This window comes from Aedes albopictus, chromosome 1 (genome assembly GCF_035046485.1).
Source record: "Aedes albopictus strain Foshan chromosome 1, AalbF5, whole genome shotgun sequence".
Taxonomy (NCBI): Eukaryota; Metazoa; Arthropoda; class Insecta; order Diptera; family Culicidae; genus Aedes; species Aedes albopictus.
Genome location: NC_085136.1, coordinates 261,383,904 through 261,398,164, shown reverse-complemented (window position 1 = coordinate 261,398,164; position 14,261 = coordinate 261,383,904).

Here is a 14,261-nt window from a genome sequence, read left to right as displayed (position 1 = left end):
AATGTGTGCCCATTGTCTTTATCGTAGACGAATTCCGCCATGTTGCTTGACAGGGAATCCAGCACCGATTCGTCGCGGGACAAGTTGTTGACGGCAATCTGCGTGGCGGTCAGCTGCTGGGCCAGCTGTCTCATCAGGATCTGCTGGTTATTCAGGATTTGCACCACAGCTTCGGACATGTTAGTCGGCTGCGGCTGTCCTCCTGATGCTGAACCTCCGTTGTTCTCCGCCATTGCACTTTATCCACGGTCTTCCAATCCACAAAAACGCCTTATTTTGGGATGAACGCGCAATGTTTTTCGCACGAAATCTTCAAAACCTCGTCGCCACTGTTGCGATATTAAGGAAAATGAGTGTATACGCGCGCGATTCACAAACAGATTAAAATAACTTTATTAACTATAAAAGTACAATTGCTAAAATGTGTGAATCACTTGCTATCGCAAAACAAACTGACTGATGACGTTGCTCCTTCTTCGACCTCCACTGACGTTCAGGTGACGTCTCTCAAGCTGACAACTGTCAGCCTTGCAGAGCCCTTGTGGCGAAGTCGTGGAGGGGCTCCCAACAACATCTTATCCCAGAACCGGTAATCATTAGAAGCATATCCAATCATAACGGTTTAACGGTAAATTTCAACCTTATCAACGGATGGCTTCTGCTTGTACCAACATTCAGCCGGACTCACTGATTTCGGAAACGCCGCAGTTGGACTTCGGTTAATCAACGTCAACGCTGCTTCCGACCACATTGATTTTTGGTATCTTGCAATCGAACAGCATCGCTCGTATCTTCTCAACGATGGTTCAGTTGAATCGTTCTGCCACTCCGTTTTGTCTCGTTGGCTCGACTTGAATTCCATTCCGTGTATAATGTTGCTTTTGAGCATTCGACAAATACTCACGCCACTGGTCGATCCTCAGCTTCGAACATAGGGTATCGCGCCACTTGGGCGGTGGCTTCTATATTCGTCTGTTTTCCACTATAACTCAGTCAATTTTGAACCAATTGATTTGAAATGTTGTACACGAGTAGATACTATACCTATCTCACCACATTCCAAAAGTTGTGTCAATTGGTTCAAATTTGACTGAGTTATAGTGGGAAACAGACGAATATAGAAGCCACCGCCCAAGTGGCGCGATTCCCTACTGGATGCCATCGCTTCATACTCACGGAACTTGGCAAAGACTTCATTCTTCCGCTTGAGCAGGTATGTCACGCGAAGTGCGTATGGTCATCAATAAACGAGATGAAGTATCTTGAACCATCCTATACCTGGGAATCCACCGGTCCACAGACACCTAAATGGATTTGCTCTAGGGGACTTGTTGCTCTCTCTCTGGTGTCATTGAAGGCATCACGACAGTGCAGTGCACTGCTTCGTGTCCATTCCTTGCTGGCTCAAGTGGCCTAACCTTCGGTGCCACAGGTCATTTGAAGTCGTAGCACTTATTCTTGCTGATGGTTTATCCAGCTTCACTTCAATCTAATCTCGTACAATCCCACCTCTCATCTGCGCTGTACTGCCGTGTGCAGCATAGTTGTCTCATGTTCCAAAACAGCAAACTGAGAAAAACGTCATTTCGCCATATCTAAATTCAACCAACCACAGCTCATTTTGGAAGCTGAACCTGAGAATATGGTACATATATGAAGAATTTGTGCGGCTAGACCAGTTCTGCAAGAAAGTCACGAAAAAACCGCTATTTTTCGAATATTTGAGGTAAATGTCACAGACTTCCTTCGAAAAATGCCAATGATATTCACGGTGAATATCATTTGGCATTTTTCAAAGGTAGTCCGTGACATTTAGTTTAAGTTGAATATATAACGAAGCCACACTTCGAATTATCTAAAGCACAAATCTGAAGAACCAAGGGTTGTTTTGCGCTGAAAAGTTGATCGATTGGTCACCACCAGCGGGTAACCAATCAATCAACTTTTCAGCGCAATCCGTCTTTTGGTTCCTCAGATTTGTGTACCGTGACCGGCCCTAATTCTGCGCAGTCCCTAATTCGGCGCACTTTCTCGAATATACCACAAAATCACGGACGATAGTTCAATATTAGCTTCAACTATATTTTTTGAATATTGCTTCAATAGTAATGAAAAAGTTTGTGAAGAAAAAAAATTAAAATCAACGATCATTATTTTGTAAAAAAAATAAAATGATGTTGCAAGTACTATAAATTGCCTGAAATCTGTGTCCGTTAGCGAAACTGCTAAAAAGTTGCTTCATGAGCTGAAGCAATTTGCGACATAAATAATGAAGAGAATGTCTGCTTTTCCATGCGCATCCTGTACTGCTGTCTTCGAGGAATCAGAATCGGCAAAAAACAATTGAGTTTTCTTCTTCTTTTTTAAATCTTCTTGTTCTTCTTAGGTGCGCAGAGTTAGGAACCGGTATTAAATGGTGGTCCTAATTCTGCGCAGACATTTCAACACTAAGTTTTGAACATATAATTAATAAACAAACATCATATAAATGCCACCATAGTTATAACTAGGATATTCTATGTTTCTAGCAATCCGGTGAATGTAATTACGGCTCAACAAGTTAGTTTATGAACTTTGAAGGCTAATTTACGTTTTTTGATTTTTTGATCTGATAGTTCGACCGGACTAACCACTTGTTTTAAACATTTGCTATCAACCTCGAGGGAAATTTTATAGATTCATGCAAGCATTCATCAAATGCGATATATGATGTGAGCTTACATGGAATTTTCTTAAACAGTGGAAACCCTGGAGTTAGACAAGAAAGAAGTCTCAGTTTGCAAACAAAGATTGTGCCACCTTGTCATAGCGAAAAAGTTTATATTGCCTTTAGAAAAGAAAATAAATTTTACTAAAATGTGCGTATGCGAATAACTAAAAAGCTTTACGTAGTAGTATTCGATAATGCTACAAAATCATTTTGTGTATTATAATTAAAATCCCATTTGCTTAGTAATCAAAATAGGTAGTATCAATGTTGAGGACATGCAAAGTTCCAGTATGGTCGTAATGTCGTAATGTCGTATAAAAGTTGAAAATGAAGAATTCAATTGAATTTCATCCATGAATCATGTTCTCATTACAATATGTTATCTTTTTAGAGTTTTTTCCCATGTGCGCAGAATTAGGAACATTAGTGCGCAGAATAAGGAACATTCCAAAAAAGGGTGCGCAGAATTAGGAACAGAGACACACTTTAGAATTTTCATGATTTTACATATAAATTGAGTGTTGTGTATAAGAATTATATTTTTTCCTCATTTACAAAGCTAATAACTATGTGTGGTCAAAAATCCAGCTAAATCGGTTGGATTTGGAATTTGTTACATCTGATTGAAATTGAAAAAGTCTTAGATGCGCAGAATATGGGCCCTCCACGGTACTTTAAAATTGTGGTGTGGCTTCGTTATATATTCACCTTAAATAGCGGTTTTTCCGTGACTTTCTTGCAGAACTGGTCTAGCTGCACAAGTTTTTCATATACCATATTCTCAGGTTCAGCTTCTAAAATGAGTTAGGATCCGTCGGAAGGTTCTCCGTTGGAGTCTTCAACCCACCAGCAGAATCCAGGAACATCCGCACTCTATAGCTCCAGTTCTGGAATCCTGGTCCACCATCGAATTGTGGTATTCCGTGTGCCGATTCTCATGCGTGGGTGTTCATGACCTTTTATTATTATTGTTATTATTATTTATTTATTTATTAACTTCATCTTCAGCATACGCTGTACAGACTGTAGGTATATACTAAAACTAAACATTAATGTAAGTTCCTAATATTGGCTTTAAATCTATCTCGGCCAACATTAAAATCGAAATCACTAACATTTAACAAATTAAAACATACTTCTAGAGGGTGATTCTGCCCGAACACGTTACGGTGCCTACTGACTAAGAACAAGGAACGAGAACGGGTACGGCGCACAGGAACGAAGAATCTAGCCTGTTGTAAAAGATCAGGACAGTCAATTCGATTATTTAAAATGTCGTAAGCGAACATTCTCCGCATGAATACTCGGCGTGCTTGTAAAGTCTCAAGTTTGATAAGTTCACAACGGTGCTCATAGGGGGGAAGTCTCAGTGTGTCATTCCATGGGAGTCTTTGTAAAGCAAACCGCACAAAGCAACGCTGTACTCTCTCAATACGTGCTATATGTGAGTTATGGTATGGTGCCCATATTTGAACCGCATATTCAAGAATGCTACGAACAAGAGGGCAATAGACAGTCTTCAGCGCATACACATCACGGAACTCCAACGCGTTCCGACGAACGAAACCCAACACTGCGAAGGCCTTGGCAGTAGTCATCGTGATGTGCTTGTTGAAATCCAGTTTACTATCCATCGTCACTCCCAGATCATTAATGAACGTCACACGTTTGATGCCGACACCGTTTGCCGCGCAGCGGTAGTTGAAATGTCTTCGAGATTTGGTAAAGCTTATTACTTTACACTTCGACGCGTTTATCTCCATGCCGTTCAAAACACACCAGCTTTCTATCGTTTCAATGTCTTGTTGCAAGGCAGCGCAATCCAGAGTAGAGCTGATGATACGGTAGATCTTTAGATTGTCTGCGTACAGGAGGTGGTGCGAATGCAGTCGTTGGCTCAGGTCATTAATAAAAAATTTTAATATTTAATAATTAATTAATATTTAATAATGAAGATAAGAGGACCGAGGTGGCTCCCTTGCGGTACGCCAGATGGAGTTCCAAAGCAAGTGGACTTATCGAATCCCAGTTTTACGTAGGCAGAACGTTCACGCAAGTATGACCGTAGCCACTTCACCAACCAGTTTGGAGAACCAAGTTGCTCGAGTTTCTTCAACGCAAGTTCGTGGGGGACTTTATCAAAGCTTTGGCAAAATCTACGTAGATACAGTCCACTTGGCAGCGTTTTTCCATGCTAGAGTTCAACGCACTTGCATATACCATGAGATTTGTAGTAGTGGACCTGCTCTTCACAAACCCATGTTGATACTGCGATATTATAGGTTTGGCAGCTATGTACATTTTCTCGTGCACCATTAGTTCCAATGTCTTGGCTAAGCAACAAAGAATGGAAATCGGCCTATAGTTAGAAACGTCATGAATATTTGTGGATGGGCGTGACAGCAGAGAGCTTCCAGACATCCGGAAAGACAGCTGACGATAGCGACAGGTTGAATAATCGGCAAATGGGGGGTCCGAGTTCATTAGCGCATCGTTGAATGAACGCTGGAGGCAGTTTATCCGGTCCAGGACCTTTGGACGGGTCCACAGAGTTTAAAGCACTGATGACGTCAGCTACAGTGAATGTGAGGAGCGGAAGATGAATATTATGCGATGGCAAAGAATTCAACAGTTCTGGTGAATCCGGAGGAGGGACTGCATTGTAAACGGATTTGAAATAATCGGCGAAAAGCTCCACTGATCCTACGGTGCCGTGAATGATTCTATCGCCGAAAGAAATCTCCGAAGGAATCGATTGGAACCCTTTCTACTTTTGAAGAATCGCCAGAAGGAGGAAGGATTTGTTTTCACCTCATCTTCAATTCGAAAGATATACTCACGGAACGAAGAAGATAAGCACTCGTTATACTCCGTCTCGAGGCTACGAAGAAGGATCCTGTTATCTTCGCTTCGATGTCGCAGAAACTTCGAACTTTCCGGAGAACATTCCGGCGGTGTCGAAGTTCGGCAGTCCACCATGGACGACTATTTGAATGACGAGGGGAGGGTCTGCGGAGCGGAGTGTGTCTGCTGATGATTTCAAAAAGCAGAGAGTAGAACGTATCGACTGCTTCGTTGACGTTGTCACCGGTAAGAGCTTCGTCCGTTTGAGCTAATAATTTGGAAGAGGGAAAAACCCCATTTGAGTGATTTCTCACGTTCTCAAAAACATTATTTAAAACTAAAGGCTCTTGCGGAAATACTGTATATCTGAGCCATAATATTGGAATGTCCGAGTCATTAAGAAAAATAATCGTCTACGAATCCAAATTTTGAGGTCTGAAAAGAAAAATACAGAAAAAAAAACAAAAGCTGAATCAAAAAGAAGAGGAGGAGATTTCACGTAAAAAATTGTACAATAATTTTAAAATAGAAGGACGTTTGCTACCAAGAATATCTCGAACAGATTCAGGAATAGAACGATTCAAAATTTTTAGAGCACTGAAAAAATATCTCTAGCTTGACTAACTTTTGAGCAAGAAAGCACGATGTGATCAATATCTTCATAAAAATCTCCACAATCACATAAATTTGAATCTTCTACATTGATACGATATGATGATGATGATGATGATTATAGTGTACCCACCATCAGCGCAAGGATTACCTATGGCTGCAGAATCATCCCGGGAGGGAATGATCTACCTGATGGTTTGTTGTAGCAGCATACGATATAAGCCTATGTACTCCAAAACCCGCAATATTTTGATTTAGAGATCCATCAGTAAAATAGAATATTGATCCCGATTAACAACCACGAATTTTCTTTCAAATAAGAAATTCGCATAATGCCTTGTTTCAACTGCGGAACATGACGCGTGGTGTTTCGACTCGGGAGCAACGTATCGCATGGCGCGAGCAAATTAAGGATTCACCGATAAGAAGATTTTGGAGGACAACGTAGGAACAGCCAACAACGGTAGTATGAAAGCTGTAGCATGAGGTACCGTTGGCCTGTGGAGTGATGATTTGCTTGATTAATGTCCACGGCGTGTTGAAGATCCCAAACTCAGACGCGAACCTGTTATCGGTGAGTATCATGTGTGAACGAGGCCATATCGTTGTTTTCTCGGGAGATAAGGCTTTGGAGAAAGATGGAATCCGTCATCAGCAGACGTGTCCGTATACACCAGAGCAAAATGGTACCGCGGAAAGGATTAATCGCACTTTGGTGGAGAAAGCTCGATGTCCAATTGAATGAAGCGCATTTGAAGAAAGACTTTTGGGCAGAAGCGGTGTCGACGGCAGCGTACCTGGTGAACCGTTCTCCAACCAGGTCAATTGGAGGAAAACCCCCAGAAGAAATGTGGACGCGAAGGAAACCAAACTTGAAGCATTTGAGGATTTTCGGATCGAATTCGATGGTTCATGCCGCATACGTTCAAGAAACTGCTCAAACCGAATTCATGGAACTGTTCACAGAAGAAATTGTAATACCAAAAGACTGTCCTTGCGAGATCGTAATCAACTCTGGGGATGAAGAAGAAGCCAGAAACAACAAATTAGAGACATCCAGTGATGATTTCGAAGATGCTCTCAGCGACGCGCTCCCACCACTACTAAGAAGACCAGATGAAGTTAAAGTAAGTCAACAAGGGTTGAGGCGCAGCGGCCTCAAGCGGAATGCACTTGTCCAGGCAAATAATTACATTAGTTACGGTTCCTTTTCTGGCAATGTTCTTTCCTCCCAGCAATTTCTTCCATCGATTGTCGGCGGTGCTATGGAGGACAACCCCATAACCTACGACGCGATCATGCGGCGACCTGATCGGGACCTGTGGATCCAAGCGACGAATGAAGAAATCGCTTCGTTGGGCAACAATCGAACATGGACGTTGACCGATCTTCCCGAAGGACGAAAGGCAATTCGTAACAAGTGGATATTCACGATCAAGCGAGGTTCCGATGGAAGCATACAGCGGTACAAGGCAAGACTGGTGGTCAGAGGCAGCTGGCAGAAACCCGTCGTTGACTACGAAAAGGTGTATTCGCCGGTGGTACAATACACGACGATTCCTTATCTCATGGCGTTGGCGGTGAAGGCAACTTGGCGATGAGGAATTGTACATGGTTCAACCGAAAAAAATCGATCAGGCGAATGGGAAGCAGACATGGGCAAAACACCAAACCATGCTGCACCGGTGGCGTGTTTGCCCGTAAACACACCAACGTGTGTGTTCATATCACCACCTTCGTTCAGCTTCTACTGATGAACACGCAGTGCGACTGGCGAAACACTGGTGTCGGTGTTATAACTCGAGCCTCAGGCTGTGACCATAGTGGGTAAGGTGAGATGCGATCGGATGCGATAAGTTATGAGATGAGAAGAGGGATGTTTGATAGGCCATAGTGCATGAGGTTTTCAATGAGGGTGCGCATGTTGTTTTCACATCCTTTTACGCCTATTTCGTGCGCATCAACGACTCGCGTGATTTGATCGATAAGTCGCTTGTATGCTGAAGCACTTCTTTGGATGTGGGTAGTGAAATGATCGTTTCATCTATAAGAGCGGAAAGATAAAATGCACCCGCTTTTTGTTTTGCGCGGGCCGTTTTTTTTTTTTGCTATAACTTAGTAGTTTTGATCCTGTTGCAACAAAAACCGACCAGTTCAGAAAAAAAAATCTGGTGTAACTCTACAAGATTGAGATTATTGAATAATTTAGAAAAGAATAAGAAAAGAATGTATAAAATGTAATTGTATCAGCGTGAGCGATGTCTTTATGTATACACATACAGGGGATGGCCAAAATGTTTGGGATAGGCAACTTTTTTTCTCCCACAAAAAAATTCAACATGCTGTAACTTTTCATTGAGTGCATCAAAAAATCTCAAATTTTGACTGTTTGTCAACCTATTATGTGTGCATCATTGGTACAAATTTGGGCTCGATTGATTAATTTTTCGCGAAGTTAGAACCGTTCGCGTAAAACACTATTTTTTAGACAACTATTTTTTGAACTGTCATATCTTGGAAACCAGTGAACCGAATCAAATGAATTTTCTAACGTTTATCAACAATATATTGATACTTAATACGACGTTATAAAATGTAATATTTTCTCACGGCGAATTAAGTTATATCGAGTTGAAATTTTTACCCATATAGAGGAAAATAAGTAAAATTTACAATACCACCCAAAAATTATTAAATGTGTTCTTCCTTCAATCTAAATAGGCTCTAATATATCTGATTAGAGATTTTTTGAGAACAGAAGCGGAAAACCTTTGGATATCAACACTAAAATTTATTGACACTGATGTAAAAAAAATACATTTTTTCGAGAAAAGTCCAAAAAATGTCAATCCATGATAACTTTTTCCAACGTTTGAAAAGTACCTATGTTTTAATAGTTTGCGAAGCATTTACATATTGTTAGTGTACGTTCAAAGTTTCATTCAATTTGGTTTACTGGTTTCCGAGATATGACAGCTCAAAAATGAGTTGTCTAAAAAAAGGTGTTTTACCAGAACGGTTCTAACTTTGCGAAATATTAATCAATCGAGCCCAAATTTGTACCAATGATGCACATATAATAGGTTGACAAACAGTCAAAATTTGAGATTTTTTGATGCGCTCTATGAAAAGTTATAACATGTTGAACTTTTTTGTGAGAGAAAAAAAAGTTGCCTATCCCAAACATTTTGGCCATCCCCTGTATTTTTACTTTCCGGACTGGGCTATTTGAGTCTTGATTTCAATTTAAATCAATATGAGACTTTTATACTGATTTTCGGCATTAAAACATTACTTGATTGTGCTGACCTCGGCAAAAAGAAACGAAAATTCGGCAAGTATGTATTATTTAGGTATAGGTTTTTTTATTACAAAATTTTCGGCGATATCTACGAGAAAAGATGTCTTTAATAAGTACACAATAGTCACCATATATTATAGGTAAGAGTATCAATCGAAATCGATGTCATATTTTTTTCGTTAAGGGATCTAGTTTTGCCTGACAAAGAAAAAAGCAGAACCATTTAATCAGAATCCTTTTAGCAATTAAGTTGAATACCATAAAACCTTAAACTTTCTAACTTGCACATGGCCATATCAAACATTGATCTCTTGATTTAAATCCCGAACAGAAAAAATAAAATGTTTTCTTATACACATATACAGGTCGGACTCGATTATCCGGAGTCGGGTTCGGATGCTTCTCAAACATATATCTGGGCAACGGAATGCTCTATAAATCTGAAATTTAGACATTTTGCCAAGCCAACTTTGACTACTGAAGAGTCAACATTTCTGCTTCTTACAGCATACCGTTTGCGAGTTATTATTGTGGGAAGCTGTAGAACCCGACTCCGGATAATCGAGTCCGACCTGTAATAACAAAATTATGCTGTAAAAAAACTTGAACGATTTGATGGAATACTATTTTATATGCAATGAAATATGTTATTTTACATGGCGATCGATAGACAGTATGATAAATTTTTATTACGTCTGGTCCATCAAATGCAAGTCATGTGAAAAAGCATTGAGTTATGTTTAAAAACAACAACTTATTAACGCATTTCATATTACCTACTAGCATTTCCAAAACATTAAATCCGCATTCCTTTACATACACAACGAGCGCAATCATAAAATCCATACCCGACAAGCGTTCTCTTGCGTTCACATGCGTCGAAGCAGCTCCATCGCATCTTCGCACTCATCGCAACTCATCTACTATGTACGGTTCATGCGATCTGCATATAGTTTCCACAGAGTGTGCTTCGACGCTTATCCGATCTCTTTTCTCTTTGCATCGCACCTTACGTTGAGCACATAGTGGCTGAGGTGCGATGCAAAGAGATAAGAGATCGGATAAGCGTCGAAGCACACTCTGTGGAAACTATATGCAGAACGCATGAACCGCACATAGTAGATAAGTTGCGATGAGTGCGGAGATGCGATGGAGCTGCTTCGACGCATGTGATCGCAAGAGAACGCAAGAGAATGCTTGTCGGGTATGGATTTTATGATTGCGCTCGTTGTGTATGTAAAGCAATGCGGATTTAATGTGTTGGGAATGCTAGTAGGTAATATAAAATGCGTTAATATGTTGTTGTTTTTAAACATAACTCAATAGGGGTACTCACTAAACAGATTAAATTGCTGCGTAAGCCATGATTTTCTGCTTATTTGAAATGTTTCAAGATTTTGCGAATGAAATAATCAAAGATTGCCTTGGTGATCGCGACGTTTAATCAGTTTAATCAGTTTACGCTGTTATGTGAATCCCCCTAATGTCTTTTCACATGACATGCATTTTGATGGACCGAACGTAATAAAAATTTATCATATCGTCTATCGATCACTATGTAAAATAACATATTTCATTGCATATAAAATAGTATTCCATCAAATCGTGTAAGTTTTTTACAGCATAGTTTTTTTTTATTATATAAGAAAACATTTTATTTTCTCTGTTCGGGATTTAAATCAAGTGATCAATGTTTGATATGCTCGTTTGTCCAGTGCATGTTATTCATGTGCAAGTTAGAATGTTTAAGGTTTTATGGTATTCAACTTGATTGCTAAAAGGATTCTGATTGAAAAGTTCTGCTTTTTTCTTTGTCAGGCAAAACTAGATCCCTGAACGAAAATAGTGTGACATCAATTTCGATTGATACTCTTTTACCTAATATAAGGACTGTATCGTTGATTATGAGTACCCCTGAAAATTGCTGTATCTGAAAATGTTTTATTTGTTTTGTAAATTAAATTCAATTACATTGTTTATTGACCATCAGAAAAGCCCATGGTATCGTTTTATATTTAATTTTTCGTGGATCCTGCCAGCTCTCGCACCTTCTTCTTGGTGTTCTTCATAAGGTTCGGAATAGAAAATAACTATTTTTTTTTGTAGCAGACATTTTACGTGCAGCTCAAACTAGAAATATAATTTTGACTTCAGTAAACAGTTGGTAATTCAATTATTATACAATTCACTCACAAGAAATAGTTTTTCCTAACTCGCACGACAATATTTGATCAATTAACTCTGCACTAGCTCTGACTCTAGAAAACGTATTATGATTTCTCAATTATTTCCTTTTATCAATCTCTATTAGTTTCTACTTACAGTTTGCTACACCTGGTCCACCCTGTTTCAACCAAACCAAACCTCGAGCTACTCTCACTTTCCGACAAATCGTCTACGGCAACCTAGATAGAAAGGTTTTGATGACAATTCCACTATCAAAGATTTTTCTATTATTATAACTTACGGTATTGCAAATTAGCGGCACTCTCTAAACACTAAATCTAATTAAATACTCGTAAATGACTTATTACTTGACTTCTAATTCGACATTGGATTGCGTTGAATGAATACAATACCCCGATGTAAACATCAACAATATATCCAAACTCTATTGACCCGTCACGCGTAAGTCGCGGTGCGGAAATGAGATTCTCTTCTCACTCGTTGAGCGCAAGTGGGTCAGAGACCTACGCCGTGGGTTGGCCCAGTTTTGCTTCGATTTCTCCGAATTCGGAACATCAATGCCACGCTTCACAGTAAAAAAATGTGCCCCTGAAAGTGCCTTGTTGTCCAATATGACATACGTTTCATCATCCATGATTATGCATATGTAATTTTTGCTCAAAACATCGTCGTACAGTTTCCGAGCCCGAGTTTTCACATAATCCGCCAGAATTTGACTGTTTTTGGACATTTCTGTTTTGGGTAAGTCTTCAGGGAATTAAGCTCATTGGCGCGCTGAACCATACCAATAGTCGTTCCACACTTTTTTTGCGCAATCTATGATGAATACCTCCTTTTTTCTTTTGAAGATTTTGCAAATTTTGCTGTCCAAATTTGACTTGGACGCACCTGGTTTTCTGTCGCGTCCGGGTGAGTTTATCAGTGTGTTATGCATACCGAATCGTTTGACAGCATTTTGGACAGAAAAAACGCTAACACCTCCAACTTTTGCTAATTTTCTTAGCGGTAATCATTTTTCATAGCAGTAACTGATCACAATCGATTTTCGCTTCTCATCCGTAAACACTCGCGTTGCTCCACTTGAGGAAAAACTTTAACTTTTAATGAAGGTTATCTTTTGTTTACAACGCTAGCAACACATAAACACACAGCAGTTGTCAAAATAAGACTTAGTCTTTTTTATACAGGGCCTCAAAGATGTACTCATAATTAACGATACAGTCCTTATGATGAATATTGTGTACTTGTTAGAGACATCTTTTCTCGTAGGTATCGCCGAAAATTTTGTAATAAAAAACCTATGCCCTTAAATAATACATACTTGCCGAATTTTTGTTTCTTTTTGCCGAGGTCAGCACAATCAAGTAATGTTATAATGCCGAAACCGTCTCATATTGATTTAAATTAAATTCAACACTCAGATAGCCCAGTTCGGAAAGTAAAAATATGTGTATACATAAAGACATCGCTCACGCGGATATGATTACATGTTATACATTCTTTTCTCAAATAATTAATTCAATAATCTCAATCTTGTACAGTTACACCAGATTTTTTTTGAACTGGTCGGTTTTCGCTATTGCAACAGGATCAAAACTGACTAAGTTATAGCAAAAAAAAAAAACGACCCGCGCAAAACAAAAAGCGGGTGCATTTTTTCTTCCCCTCTTATAGATGAAACGATCATTTCACTACCCACATCCAAAGAAGCGCTTCAACATACAAGCGACTTCATCGATCAAATCACACGAGTCGTTGATGCGCACGAAATAGGCGAAAAAGGATGTGAAAACAACATGCGCACCCTCATTGAAAACCTCATGCACTATGGCCTATCAAACATCCCTCTTCTCATCTCATAACTTATCGCATCCGATCGCATCTCACCTTACCCACTATGGTCACAGCCTTACGCACTATGTGCTCAACGTCAGTTTCGGCTCCGTGTTTCAGTTTTGGTTGAGCATGGAGGCCGAGTGTTTCCGATTGTATGAAACACCAAAGCAGTGAGCTCGGCCACAGTGCGTGGTAGCGCGGCTGCATCAGAGCCACTGAGTCAGAAGGGACGAGAAACACACAAAAGGAGCCGCCAAGTACTTCGTTCTCGTCGTCGACCAACAGCATTTGCAACTGGTGCTGAAGAATGAACGGTACCGAGCGCTTGAACTCGCACGAGTGTTTTGCATAATCGGAAACACTCGGGCTCCGTGTTACCCGAAGCGTCAAACACCGTGCCCAATGCCTGCGCACCGCCACCGATACCGGTGTTGAGCCAGACACGGTGCGTGTTCGTTTTGAAACACGAAGAGCTAGGTAGTGGCTTGGCACCCACGGTGGTGTGTTTGAGCATCGACTCCTCGTGCAGTGCAGTGTTTGGACATGTCTGATGGGAAGGTGTGCAGGCTCCTTAGAGCGCTGTACGGCCTTAAACAGTCAAGCCGTGTATGGAACGACAAACTGGACACCGTGTTGCGAGGATTTGGACTGCAACGATCGTTGGTAGACACCTGTTTGTATTGGATCATTGATGGAGACAAGATTCTGTTTGCGACGGTTGATGTGGACGACCTACTAATTTTCACGAACAATCTCGCTTTGAAGATGAAA